General features: G+C 43.0%; 1 protein-coding gene across 3 annotated transcripts in view; it reads right to left on the bottom strand.

Annotated features, from left to right (window-relative positions):
- rgs19 (regulator of G protein signaling 19) overlaps positions 1 to 12,500 on the bottom strand; it is a 36,180-nt gene that overhangs the window by 21,450 nt on the left and 2,230 nt on the right. The window contains exon 1 of one of the 3 annotated variants that reach the window (XM_080031149.1): positions 3,187 to 3,198. The exons of 1 other annotated variant lie outside the window; for it this stretch is intronic. The gene's annotated coding sequence lies outside the window, so the exon portion shown is untranslated. Of the gene's footprint in view, positions 1 to 882; positions 1,022 to 3,186; positions 3,199 to 12,500 lie in introns of those variants that run through there. One more of the 3 variants, XM_080031150.1, reaches the window with a different exon arrangement.

Here is a 12,500-nt window from a genome sequence, read left to right as displayed (position 1 = left end):
CTTCATATTCCCACCGGTGAAGTAGGTCTCTAAGCAACTTTAAAAAAAAAAATTCAACTGTATAGGCAGCCATAAAGCGAATCGAACCGCTGACATTGATACTGTCTGACTTTATCTGTAGAGTTATTGATTGACAACTTTTAAAGGAGCAGTGTGTAACTTTGGGTGTGTCAGAGAAGTGAAACATTTTCTAAAGGTATATTCTCATAACTGAATAAACAAACTTTCCTCACAGGAAAATGTGATCCCTGGAACACTGTTTGAAGTAAGAAAGCTTCCTGAACATTTCACTGTTGTTGTTTACAGCAGCAGGGCCCACAGTTTGGTTTACAAACATATTATAGTCTTAACGTTTGGTTCCAGGTTCCTCAAAATAATTTTGATTTACGATGATAGAATTATTCAATACTAAAGAATTACATGTAGAGAAAATATGTTTAGTAAACCAACTGCAGGCTCTGTGAATGTAAACAACCCCCCCCCCTCTGAAACTGTGTAGTGCACCTTTAAACGTTCAACTAATAAGAACAAATTAAAATAAAAAAGCCATCCTATATTATGCACAAAGTAACCAAACAACGTACAATAGCTGGCAACATGAAACTGACACACACACACACACACACACACACACACACACACACACACACACACACACACACACACACACACACACACACACACACACAAGTGGGCTGCAAATACTAGTGGTAATGACTTATCTTTCTAACATAACAGGGTACAAATTAGACAAACACATAGATAAATAGATACAGACATGCTGTGGCTTACCAACACACACACACACACACACACACACACACACACACACACACACACACACACACACACAGAGAGAGAGCGTTCGGCGGCAAATCTCACCAGAGACGAGTCTATTGAAAAGGTGGATCGGCGAAGAGCGAGTGAATGAAAGAAAGAACAAGCGTATATCCCTCCGTTTTCTATTCTCTCACTTTTTTAGCGGTTAGCTCGTAGCTATGCGATGGAGCTACCAATCAACGTGTCTTCACTCCGGTAAAGGAGGAAGAGAAACTACGAAAGACAAGTCCACGGCAACAGGAAAAGAGTGAGAGAGAGAGAGAGAGAGAGAGAGAGAGACACACACACACACACACACACACACACACACAGGAAACACAGTCAGAGGTATTGTGACACACAGGGCTTCTCGGTTTCTTTCTGAAACTTGATGAATCAGACCTGGTGTCTACACACAACCACACACACACACACGCAAACACAACCACACACACACACACACACACACACACACACACACACACACACACACACACACACACACACACACACACACACACACACACGAGGGAACACACACACACACACAACCACACACACAACCACACCCACACACAAACACGAGGGAACACTCACACACACACACAAACACACACACAGTCAAACAGACATACACACACAGGCCACAGGCACGCGCACACACACCCACACGAGTGGGCTGCAAATACTAGTGGTAATGACTTATCTTTCTAACATAGGGTACAAATTAGACAAACACATAGATAAATAGATACAGACATGCTGTGGCTTACCAACACACACACACACACACACACACACACACACACACACACACACACACACACTGCATGGGCCCATTCATTCCCTGATGGCTTACAGAGAAAAGCTCCCAAAATCTTTAACATTCCTTGGATCCCCCAGTGGAGTCCAGTCTTGACTTGTCCACATCTCTCGCTTCAATGGAAGTGTGTGTGTGTGTGTGTGTGTGTGTGTGTGTGTGTGTGTGTGTGTGTGTGTGTGTGTGTGTGTGTGTGTCAGCGTGCACATCTTTCGCTTCAATAGAGCGCCAAACTTCACAAATCTGACTTTGTTTTCAGGAATCCATGATCATCAGATCTGTGTTGCCTTTTCAAATGGTAAATGGACTCCCACTTATATAGCGCTTTTCCCTGGTTTTTCACAGACTCAAAGCGCTTTACATTGTTTTGTACACATTCACCCAATCACACACACATTCATACACCGATAGCAGCAGCAGCTACCACGCAGGGTGCAAGCTAACTATCAGGAGCAGTTTAGGGTTCAAAAGCTCTTTGGAGACACACACACAATCACACACACACACACACACACACACACACACACACACACACATCTAAATGAATAGGAGTAAATCCCTGATGCCTGGTATCAAAATCATATGGGACTCCTTCCACAATGAGATATGGGTCAGGGTTAGATGAGATGAAACATTAGACGTATTAATCTCCATGAGAAAACAAGGAGTGGCCCTATCACAGCACACAACAAAGGCCTCATGGCATCATCTGGTCACTAAGAGGTTTTTTGGGGTGTTTTTTTTAAAGATATTTTTTTTGGCATTTTCAAGCTCTATTAGACAGTACAGAGTTGAAATGGGGAGACAGAGAGAGAGAGAGAGACAGAGAGAGAGAGAGAGAGAGAGAGAGACAGAGAGAGAGACAGAGAGAGGGGATGACCAGTAAAGGTCCACGGGTCGGACTCAAAAGCGTGACCACTGCAACGAAGGCCAGAGCCAATATGTACGCGCTCTATCCACTACACTTTTTTTGGATAGTTTAGAAGGTGCTACGAGGAACTTTTAAATATTTCTGAAACAGTCAAATTTTTCCTCTGATGATCATGTATTACATGTAACAGCAAACGAGACCATCAGTGCAAAGAATGCTATTTTTATAAAGTTTTTCTTTATGCCTTTGTCATGGGTATACGCTCACCCAGGAACAACAGCTGGCGTAGTAAAAACACTACCGCTTCTGTCCAAAGGGGGTGCTGGAATTAACACACACTGAAAGTTCCTCGGAGCACCTTTACGCAAATAATTGAAATGGGGAGAGAGAGGAAGAGAGAGAGAGAGGGCGAGAGAGGGTGAGAGAGAGAGGGGGAGAGGGAGAGAGAGAGAGTGAGGGAGAGGTAGATAGAGAGAGGGAGATAAAGAGAAAGAGAGAGAGAGGGAGAGAGAGAGATAAAGAGAGGGAGAGAGATAGATAGAGAGAGGGGATAGAGAGAGAGAGGGAGAGAGAGAGAGATAAAGAGAGGGAGAGAGATAGATAGAGAGAGGGGATAGAAAGAGAGAGAGAGAGAGAGAGGGAGAGAGAGAGAGATAGAGAGATGCAGTTGCTTTACCAGTACATCCGTCATGTCTTGGGCGGTCGGTTAGTGTGCGAGTCGTCAGCGATGTTAGCAGACCGGACACATGCATGTCATCCCCCCTTCTGCCTCCGACCTCTGCTTTACACACACACACACACACACGCACACGCACACGCACACGCACACGCACACGCACACGCACACGCACACGCACACGCACACACACACACACACCCACACACACACACACACACACACACACACACACACACACACGCACGCACACAAGTTCACACAAACCCACATAGAGCACACACACACACACAAACACACACACGCATATGAACGTGCGCGCGCACACACACACACACACACAACCATGGGAACGCACAAATTTATGCACAAACATGTATTCACGCAAAATATGCCACACACAAGCACAGCATGGATGCATCCCGACAACGTACCAAGTCGTACATGAATGTGTGTGTGAAATGCCACAAGAACACGCACACGACAAACACCCACAGAATGCATATTCATCACCCAAAACACAAGTGAACACACACACACACACACACACACACACACACACACACACACACACACACACACACACACACACACACACACACACACACACACACACACACACACACACACACACACGGAAGGAAAGAAAAAAGGCCATAGTGAGTGTGTGTGCAGATTTCACCAGGTACTCAAAAGTCATTACTGCTGGGACGACCCAGGGCTCAAACAGGTAAATACTAGAACAGTATTTTTAACTGCTCTACGGCTGACCCTGCGCTCTGACCCCCTCTGAAGTGTGGTAACTCGAGAGGGGAGATGCGTATTATGACCAGCATGTGTATTATGACCAGCATGTGTATTATGACCAGCATGTGTATTATGACCAGCATGTGTATTATGACCAGCATGCGTATTATGACCAGCATGTGTATTATGACCAGCATGTGTATTATGACCAGCATGTGTATTATGACCAGCATGTGTATTATGACCAGCATGCGTATTATGACCAGCATGCGTATTATGACCAGCATGCGTATTATGACCAGCATGCGTATTATGACCAGCATGCGTATTATGACCAGCAGGTGTATTATGACCAGCATGTGTATTATGACCAGCAGCATGTGTATTATGACCAGCATGTGTATTATGACCAGCATGTGTATTATGACCAGCATGTGTATTATGACCAGCATGTGTATTATGACCAGCATGTGTATTATGACCAGTATGTGTATTATGACCAGTATGTGTATTATGACCAGCATGCGTATTATGACCAGCATGTTTTTTTTTTTTTATTATTATTATTATTTAATTTTTTAATTGATTGCACTTTATATTTCTGTCATATTTGACACATTGTACACTGCTGAGAGTCAGTTCTCCATTTATAAACATGCACTTTGCATATTTCATACATATTATATATACAGTATCTCACAAAAGTGAGTACACCCCTAACATTTCTTCAAATATTTCATTATATCTTTCCATGCGACAACACTGAATAAATGACACTTTGATACAATGTCAAGTAGTCAGTGTACAGCTTGTATAACAGTGTAAATTTACTGTCCCCTCAAAATAACTCGACACACAGCCATTAATGTCTAAACTGTTGGCAACAAAAGTGAGTACACCCCTAAGAAAAAATGTCCAAATTGGGCCCAAAGTGTCAATATTTTGTTTTGCCATCATTATTTTCTAGCACTGCCTTAACCCTCTTGGGCATGTAGTTCACTAGAGCTTCACAGGTTGCAACTGGAACCCTCTTCTACCCATTCATGACGACATCAAGGAGCTGGTGGATATTAGAGTCCTTGCGCTCCTCCATCTCCCGTTTGAGGATGCCCCAAAGATGCTCAATAGGGTTTAAGACTGGAGATATGCTTGGCCAGTCCATAACCTTTACCCTCAGCTTCTTTAGCAAGCCAGTGGTCGTTCGGAGGGGTGTTTGGGGTCGTTATCATGTTGCAGTACTGCCCTGCGGCCCAGTTTATGAAGGGAGGGGATCATGCTCTGCTTCAGTATGTCACAGTACATGTTAGAATTCAATGAACTGTAGATCCCCAGTGCTGGCAGCACTCATGCAGCCCCAGACCATGACACTCCAACCACCATGCTTGACTCTAGGCAAGACACACTTGTCTTTGTACTCCTCACCTGGTTGCCGCTCCACACTCTTAACATCATCTGAACCAAATAAATGTATTTTGGTCTCATCAGACCACAGGACATGGTTGCAGTAATCCATGTCCGTAGTCTGTTTGTCTTCAGCAAACTTTTTGTGGGGTTTCTTGTGCATCATCTTTAGAATAGGCTTCCTTCTGGGATGACAGCCATGCAGACCAGTATGATGCAGAGTGTGGCGTATGGTCTGAGCACTGACATGTTGACCCCCCACCCCTTCAAGCCCTTCAGCAATGCTGGCAGCACTCATACGTCTATTTTCCAAAGCCAACCTCTGTGTATGACGCTGACCACGTGCACTCAACCTTCGTAAACTGGGCCGCAGGGTGGTATTGCAACATGATAACGACCCCAAACACACCTCCAAGACGACCAGTGGCTTGCTAAAAAAGCTGAGGGTAAAGGTTATGGCCTGGCCAAGCATGTCTTCAGACCTAAACCCTATTGAGCATCTTTGGGGCATCCTCAAACAGAAGGTGGAGGAGCGCAAGGTCTTTAATATCCACCAGCTCTGTGATGCTGTCATAAATGGGTGGAAGAGGGTTCCAGTTGCAACCTGTGAAGCTCTAGTGAACTACATGCCCAAGAGGGTTAAGGCAGTGCTGGAAAATAATGGTGGCCAGTGGCCACACAAAATATTTACACTTTGGGCCCAATTTGTAAATTTTTTCTAAGGGGTGTACTCACTTTTGTTGCCAGCAGTTTAGACATTAATGGCTGTGTGTCGAGTTATTTTAAGGGGACAGTACATTTACACTGTTATACAAGCTGTACACTGACTACTTTACATTGTATCAAAGTGTCATTTATTCAGTGTTGTCCCATGGAAAGATATAAAGAAAAATGTGAAGAAATGTGAGGGGTGTACTCACTTTTGTGAGATACTGTATATTTGTGTATTTGTAGACACCTGTGCTTGTGTGTATTGTCTGCCAGGTAGCAACGCTGTGTTTTTGTTTGTTTGTATGTTTGGACATGGCCCTGTCCTTTGTAATGCAGCTGCTCTATGCGCCTTCAATTGCCCCCTGGGGACGAATAAAGTTGTTTTGAATTTGAATTTGAATTGAAAAGACCAATTTCAATGGAGACTTGTGTTAATCAACAAATAATGAGACTTTATAAGTATGAACTTAAGAAACTGGACATTTAAATGGATTTATTTAAAAGTATGGATCTGCACCCCCCCCCCCAAACCCCCCTCCCCCCCCCCTGTGTTGTATTCTGTATTGTCCTGTGAGTTGTTTGTCTTGTGGTGTATGTATATGTTGTCTGTGATTGTTTTGTTTAAGAAAATAATAAAAATATTAATAACAAAACAAATAAAAAAAAATAATGAGACTTGATTTTAGGACAAGAACAAAAGGTGATGACAGACTTAAAGGTGCAGTGTGTAATATGACATCATCAAGAAAGTTCTATAAAGTTCTAGAATGCAACACTCCCTGGGTAACCCCAACCCTTTAGAATAATAACAGAAGCTACAGTGGCCTTCAAGGACAAGAACAATTCTAAATTTTAAACAATGCACCTGATGACATTCCAACTATGACACTTTCAAGATGGCAGCACTAGGCCTTGGTCCAAAATATGCAGAAATATGGACATATATGAGACCCTTTCTGAGGGAAAAAATAATAATTCAAAAAAAAATGTCAGCTATTATGCACTAAATTAAATGTACTTATGGATATTATAATTACTTTCTACAAAATCTGTTAGGAAACAAAACCCAAAATTCTACACACTGCAGCTTTAAGAAATGAGGAAGTAAGCAACAGACACACGGTGAAGAAACCGGCAAGAAGAGGAACTATATGAGCCAACTGCTAAAAGGAAGAAGGAAAACAAAAAACTATCTAGACTTGGGCTGTGTTGTAAAAGCCCTACTAACGTCCTCCCTCCTACATACTCAACATGTATATACTACATACTGTCTACTTAACCATAAAGCCCTACTAACGTCCTCCCTCCTACATACTCAGCATGTATATACTACATACTGTCTACTTAACCATAAAGCCCCACTAACGTCCTCCCTCCTACATACTCAGCATGTATATACTACATACTGTCTACTTAACCATAAAGCCCTACTAACGTCTTCCCTCCTACATACTCAACATGTATATACTACATACTGTCTACTTAACCATAAAGCCCTACTAACGTCCTCCCTCCTACATACTCAGCATGTATATACTACATACTGTCTACTTAACCATAAAGCCCTACTAACGTCCTCCCTCCTACATAATCAACATGTATATACTACATACTGTCTACTTAACCATAAAGCCCTACTAACGTCCTCCCTCCTACATAATCAACATGTATATACTACATACTAGCCCCTTTTACACAGAGATTGCGGCATATTGACGGAACAACATCACTCCAATATGCCGGCTTTGCTTGCTTCTGTGTTATTTACACAGAACCAAGCAACGCCAGCCTGCTGGCGCATCAGTAGTCCCTTTTACACAGCGCTCCGGAATGAAAGAGGTGCTTGTAAACAGCGTCAGGTGTGACGTAAACATTTAGCGCCGCGCCGGTCAGCTGCTTTACAACAACAACAATGGCCGGTGAATTGAGAGCAGAAGTGCTGGAGCTTGCAGTAAGAGGGCCGTATTTTACTGTCCCCACGATGTGCCAGTTGATCTCGCTACGCGCTGAGTCCAACATCACTGGGACAGTTAACCAAACTGACTAAATCAATCCGACCGCTTCACCTCTGTGTGTGTGTGTGTGTGTGTGTGTGTGTGTGTGTGTGTGTGTGTGTGTGACAGGTTGGTTGTGAGCGAGTCTCTTTGTGAGGGCAGCGATCTGCCAATCAGACATACACACACATACACACAGTGTGTGAAGTCACGTTACTGTAGACAGAAATAAAGTGTGGATATACGCTCAGTAAGGATAATAATAGCGGCGGCGGAATGTGTTAGCAAAACAGTAGCTGTGGCTAACAGCTGAGCCCGAGCCTTCAGTCAGCTGAAGCAGACAGTCTAGCGGGGCGAGCAGACTATTCCCCCGTTACTAGGTCGACCTTCAAGCTGAACAAGAGCCCTCCGCTGCGCGTCGGGCTCCTGCTTCAGCTTGTCGGTCTTTATTTCTAGCAAGTGACCCGTTCGCTATACTTTATCCCTTACTTAGCCTAGCCTAGCTTTCCATTGTACAACTTCTCCTGGGCAGAAATAGACTCATACACTCTGCAAAATGAAGCGCGGGGGTTTGGATTGAGCAACGGACCTTATGATCAGCTAGATTATACACCGTTCCTTTTATTTGGTGATTTTTACGGGACATCAGGCCGCCGTGGTTAATGTTAAACACACGTCCTTCAACTGCTAACATGGTCGCATGTTTAGAACGTAGACTATGGAACGTCAAACGCCCCCCTGTTCCGCAACAACAAGCTGGAGCATTTAAACAGAGAGGCGGAACTGATCGTGTCGGGAATCTTACTACCCCCCGAGGTAGTAAAATTCCCGGAACGATCACTCGCACCTTTCTTCCCTCGTTCCGCAACTGTCGCATTTACACAGCTGGGGGGAGGGCCGAAAGGCCGGCATATTCCCGGCTTTCACTGGCTGTGTAAAAGGGGCTACTGTCTACTTAACCATGAAGCCCTACTAACGTCCTCCCTCCTACATACTCAGCATGTATATACTACATACTGTCTACTTAACCATAAAGCCCTACTAACGTCCTCCCTCCTACATACTCAGCATGTATATACTACATACTGTCTACTTAACCATAAAGCCCTACTAACGTCCTCCCTCCTACATACTCAGCATACTACATACTGTCTACTTAACCATAAAGCCCTACTAACGTCCTCCCTCCTACATACTCAACATACTACATACTGTCTACTTAACCATAAAGCCCTACTAACGTCCTCCCTCCTACATAATCAACATGTATATACTACATGCTGTCTACTTAACCATAAAGCCCTACTAACGTCCTCCATCCTACATACTCAACATGTATATACTACATACTGTCTACTTAACCATCCATTGTGTACATGAGGTTCGTCGGACCGTTTACACTGAAATACACAGACGCAATAAAGAGTCATTTGAAAAGACACAATGCACTGCGGGGCGGTTGAGTAGGACAAGTTACTTATCGATCCATAAACAAAATCTTCCTGGATGTTAGTACTCATCCGGGCATTTCTCGCCTACAGAAATTCGCATTCACAACCACACCATACTCAAATGGCATAAACATGACAGATCATTTAGGGGAGAAATATGGATGCCTCCGGGTGTTTCTAAAGGCGTTTCCACACTAAATCTGTTTGAAGTTTTTTTTTTTTTTTTTTTTTTTACTTATGTTTCTTTACAAAATCAAACCTCAGAGAGAGAGAGAAAGAAAGAGAGGGACAGAGAGACATAGAGAGAGAGAGATAGAGAGATAGAGAGGGAGGAAGAGAGAGAGAGGGGGAGAATGAGAGAGAAAGAGAGAGAGAGAGGGAGACAGGAACAGAGAGAGAGAGAGAGAGAGACCTAGATGGAGGAAGAGAGAGAGAGGGGGAGAACGAGAGAGAAAGAGAGAGAGAGAGGGACAGAGAGAGAGAGAGACAGAGATAGAGAGAGAGAAAGAGAGAGAGAGAGAGATAGAGAGGGAGGAAGAGAGAGAGAGGGGGAGAACGAGAGAGAAAGAGAGAGAGAGAGAGACAGAAACAGAGAGAGAGAGACCTAGAACACACATCTCACTTCTCTTTTCTTTGTAGAACTGAAGTGTGTAATTCAAACCAGCTACAGTGGAGGACAACATACTTAGACGCATGAACTCACAAAGATAAAAAGAAAGATGGATGTTGACATTCGATAGCCAGCGGTTTCCACATGTTCAAACACATCGTAAAAAAAACAGGGCGCTCTGGTGTCGTAGTGGATAGAGCGCGTACCATATTGGCTCCGCCCTTCGTTGCAGTGGTCACGGGTTCAAATTCAACCCGTGGACCTTTACTGCAGGTCATCCCCCCTCTCTCTCTCTCTCTCTGTGTGTCTCTCTCTCTCTCTCTCTCTCTGTCTCCCCATTTCAACTCTGTACTGTCTAATAAAGCTTGAAAATGCCATAAAAAAAACTTTAAAAGAAATATGCAAAAAACTGAAACCACCTTCCAACTTTTTTGTTTTTGTTTACATATCGTTAGCCTCATAGCATAATTGTCTAAATCATATTTACTCTACTTTTACTCTACATCTACTCTATTCTACTCTATTCTACATCTACTTTACCCTGCTCTATAACCCTTAAAATATGACTTAGGCAATTATGCTATTAGGCTAACGAAAACATGTAGAATAGAGTAGATGTAGAATAGAGTAGATGTAGAGTAAAATCAGAGTAGAGTAAATATGACTGAGGCAATTATGCTATTAAGCTAACGATATTTCAAAAGCACCTCCCATTGCATTGCCTTCATCCCAAGCCCGTCTAGTGTGATTCATGAAAAGGCTTGGGCCACACAATGAGACAGATTAGGAGCCTGGGCTAAGGATAGGGAGGGATCACTTCTGAAAATACCACTTCTGTTCATGATAAGAGCACATTAAAGGTGGAGTCAGTGATTCTGGAGAACGCTTGTTGTCAAAATCACTTTTGTGTCAAAATCAGTGAATATCTCCTCATGATCCACTACCTGTCTGTACTGTGTGGGCGCTGAAAAATAATCTGATGTTAATACACAGCCTAGGCTCTGTAAACTGGTATGTAAACACAAGGCATGTAAACAAAGAGGGCCCAGCGTGAAGCTAGCAACATGCCCGTTTACAGAGCCTAGGCTGTGTATTAACACTGGAATTATTTTTCAGCACACACACACACAGTACAGACAGGTAGTGGGATCGTGAGGAGATATTCACTGATTCTGACAAGCGTTCTCCAGAATCACTGACTCCACCTTTAATATGAAAAAACATTCATTTCTGCTATTTTGTGTCTCTTCCTCTTTGAAGGTGCCTAACCAGAAAATACACCTTTAATGGCCATAAATAAGAATTGTATATGTCCCAATAGGAATATTAAAGGTGCTCCGAGGAACTTTTAATTTGTGTTAATTATAGCGCCCCCCTTTGGACAAAAGCGGTAGTGTTTTTACTACGCCAGCTGTTGTTCCTGGGTGAGCGTACCCATTTGAAAAGACGCAATGCATTGTGGGGCGTTTGAGTAGGAAAAGTATCCTATCGATCCATACGCAAAATCTTCCCGGAAGTTAGTACTCATCCGGGGCATTTCTCGCCTACACAAACTCGCATAGACAACCACAACATACTCAAATTGACTTCAAAATGAGTATGAGTAGGACGTTAGTAGGGCTTTTCGAGCCAAACAGCCAAAGGCATTAAGACAATCTATGTAAAAATAGCATTCTTTGCACTGATGGTCTCGTTTGCTGTTACATGTAATTTATGATCATCAGAGGGAAAATGAGACTGTTTCAGAAATATTTAAAAGTTCCTCGTAGCACCTTTAAAGTCATAGTTATTATACTAAAGGTATAGGAATTAATAGATATGTTTACAATAAGACTGCTGTGCTAGAATGCTGTAGGACTAACAGGGAGGAACTTGGACTCAGTTTATACATAAACACCATTAAGACAGCAAGGTCACGATCAGCTCACAAAGACACTGTGGGCCGTGAACGAAGGAATATATCTGGCTTTAGCTCTTGTCTTAAAGGTGTACTGTGCAGTTTGTGTGTGTGTGTGTGTGTGTGTGTGTGTGAGTGTGTGAGTGTATGTGAGTGTGTGTGTGTGTGTATGTATGTGTGTGTGTGTGTGTGTGTGTGTGTGTGTGTGTGTGTGTGTGTGTGTGTGTGTGTGTGTGTGTGTGTGTGTGTGTGTGTGTGTGTGTGTGTGTGTGTGTGTGCGTGAGTGTGTGTGTCAGTTTCATGTTGCCGTATATTGTATATCGTTTAGTTTGGTTACTTTGTGTGTTCTTCTTAAAGTTGCACTATGATGGCTTTATTTAATTTTTTTATTATTAGTTGAACGTTTAAAGGTGCACTATGTAGTTTCAGAGGAGGGGTGTTTGTTTACATTCACAGAGCCTGCAGTTAGTTTACAAAACATATTTACTCTACATCTAATTCTT

The sequence above is a fragment of the Ammodytes marinus genome (assembly GCF_949987685.1).
Source record: "Ammodytes marinus genome assembly, chromosome: 7".
In the NCBI taxonomy this organism is placed as follows: Eukaryota; Metazoa; Chordata; class Actinopteri; order Uranoscopiformes; family Ammodytidae; genus Ammodytes; species Ammodytes marinus.
Note: the sequence above shows the minus strand (reverse complement) of the source record. Positions and strands in the feature narration are given on the sequence as shown.